We start from the raw sequence: 2,720 nt of genomic DNA, 5'->3' as shown, positions 1-2,720 counted from the left end.
CCTTGGGAGGACTTTTCTTGGGCTGCTAACAATTAAGGAGCCCTGGTGGCATAGCGGATTATACCAGCCCTTTCCACGGGAGAAAGGTGAGGCTTTCCACTACTGTAAAGAGTTTAGCTTCTTAGAAACCCACAGGGGCAACCCTCCCCTGTCCTGTAGGGTGGCTTTGAGTCGGCATCCCCACTGCCATGGTACATTGATGGTTTTAACCAATGCTCAGCCCCGCAGAGGGGCCATTGTCTTGAGTAGGCTGCAGACCGTGATGCTGCTGGAAGGAGAAGCGGACACCTCCAGCGTGGGGTTTTGAAGTAGAGACATGGTCTGCCATGCCTTTGTCTGGGCTCTGCAGGGAACTCCCCTGCATGGCCGTTTCTCTAGGCTCTAGGGAAGAAGTGTAAGCTTGGGGCTACTGACTGAAGAGATGGCCTCTCGGCTGCAGAAAGAGAACCCAGGCTCAGAGATCAAGGCAATCGCATTCAATTGAAGCTCTTGATCCAGCCACACCCGCAGCCAACACACACATGTAACTTGGTCTTTCCTAGTTGCATGAACTTGCGTGGTGGTGATGCATCTGGGCTGTGATCTGAAGAGTCTGCTATTCAAAGCCACCAGCCACTCCACAGGAGAGAGGCAGAACTTTCCACCCCCATAAAGAGCCACAGGCTCGGAAATCCACAGGGGCAGTTCCACCCTGTCCTAAAAGGTCGCTATGAGTCGGCATCAACTTGACCATGAGCTTGGCTCTTTGGTTTGGTACCATCTCTTTTACGTTTCTGCCACCAGAGAATGCAAGGATGTTCACCAGTACAATCTCTTCATCTGTAACGATGAAGATAATAAGAATGTCCACCAATATAACCTCTTTACCCAAGAGTTCATACAATTCCTTGCTGGGCTACAGTGAGGGTTTGCTGAAAATCGTGACTGTGAAAGGGATTTCCAAAACCATCAAGCACTACATACAGCCCCATACGTTGCTGGTGGGATTGGGAAACCATGCAGCTCTTTAGAAGACAGTCTGGCAGCAACTCAAAAAGTTAAACGCAGAGTCATCATATGACCTGGCCATTCCACTCCTAAACATACATGAAGGAAAAATGAAAGCACATGTTCACACAGAACTGTGGACACCTGTGTCCCAATGAGCATCCCTCATGAGAGCCGAAAAATGGAAACCGCACCTATCTCCGCAAGCGATGAATGGATAAACACAATGTAGCAGATCCACGTCATAGAGGAGCCGTCACCTGTCCAAAGGAACGATGTACACGTGCTACAGCATGGCTGAAGCTTGGAAACATCCCACTGTATGAAAGAAAGCAGCCGTGAAAGGCTACACATCGTATGATCCCATTGACATCCTTTGTCTGAGATAAGCACATGGATAGACATGACGTAGAGTGGTGGCTGACTGGGATCCTAGGGGAGGGAGAGAACAGGGAGGGTCTGTGAGTGGGTATGGGACTTTCCCTTGGGAATGGTGAAGCAATGAAACGGTTTGGGAAGTAGAGAACATTGTTGCACGGCACTGTGGAGACGCTAGAAATTATTGTGCTTTCCAGTAGCCCCGGTGAGGGAGTGGTTGGGGGTTGGACGGCTAACTGCAAGGTCTGCAGTTCAAAGCCGCCAGCCCACCATAGGGGAGTGATGAGGTTTTCCACTCCTGCGGAGTGTACCTACACGGTCACTATGATTCGAAATTGACTTGATGGTAATAAATGCTCAGATTGTGCTTCTAGCTCTGAAACGGAAAACTTTTCAATTAAATTTAAAACACTGAGTTTAATTTCTATTTAAGAAATGTCCTTGTTTTTAAATTGTGCTCTAAAGGGGTACATTTTCTAGCATATGAGATATACCTCAATTAAAAATTAGCAATAAACACAACACCATGAATATGTAAAGGGTTATCATTATTCTTACTCAACTCAAATTTCGGTTTCCATAAGCTCTTCAGGAGTCCTGGGAGCCTAGCGAGGTAAGCAGTAGGCTGTTAACCACAAGGCCAATGGTTCAAACCCACTCGAGGCCCCTCAGTGGTTTCAAGACTGTGACCTGTTAGAAGCAGGTTGCTAGGTGTGCTTCTGCGGTGCCTCCAGGTGAGGAGCACAGAAATTAATGACAAGAACCAACAGCACATGGGGTCCAGACAGCGCCCTTGGCGAGCAGTGTCCTCAGAGGGACCTCTTCAGACCACCCACACATCAGGGGTGCCCAGGGTGCCCGCCCCATCAGTGCTTCCTGATCTCCCAGGAATCTGCAGTCTTTACAAGTGTTCCAGGTAGTTCTGCAGCACCAGGGCTGGAGAAGCCCTGTGGAGAGCATGGATTTGTGGGATGGAGAAAGTTGGATGCAACCTATGAGCTAGCCATATTGGGGAGGATGCTCGAAGATTAGTGCACCCTGACTTGAACAGATTTAAACAATAGGGACTTGTTGGTCACAAACTCATGGGTCACAATCATGAAGGAATGAGCATAAGTGGGTAGCTTAACTCAGTTAAGCCCAACTTGGAACCACTATGCCACCAGGGCACCTCTTAGGCTAGCCACAGGTGGGTGGGTTTACTCCTACGTCCTTAAATCTGTTCAGTTGGTCTGTAAGTCTGTCATTGTACCAATTGACCAGGCTACCCGAGTTTGGATCGACTGCCCAGAGCCCCCGGGGTGGGGGACTCAGGGTGGGGGATCCCCGAGTTTGGATCGACTGGGGTGGGGGGG

The sequence above is a fragment of the Echinops telfairi genome, unplaced genomic scaffold (genome assembly GCF_000313985.2).
Source record: "Echinops telfairi isolate 266 unplaced genomic scaffold, ASM31398v2 ScPeMD7_7475;HRSCAF=8513, whole genome shotgun sequence".
NCBI lineage: Eukaryota > Metazoa > Chordata > Mammalia > Afrosoricida > Tenrecidae > Echinops > Echinops telfairi.
The sequence above is the reverse complement of the archived record's forward strand: the minus strand, read 5'-3'. Positions refer to the sequence as shown.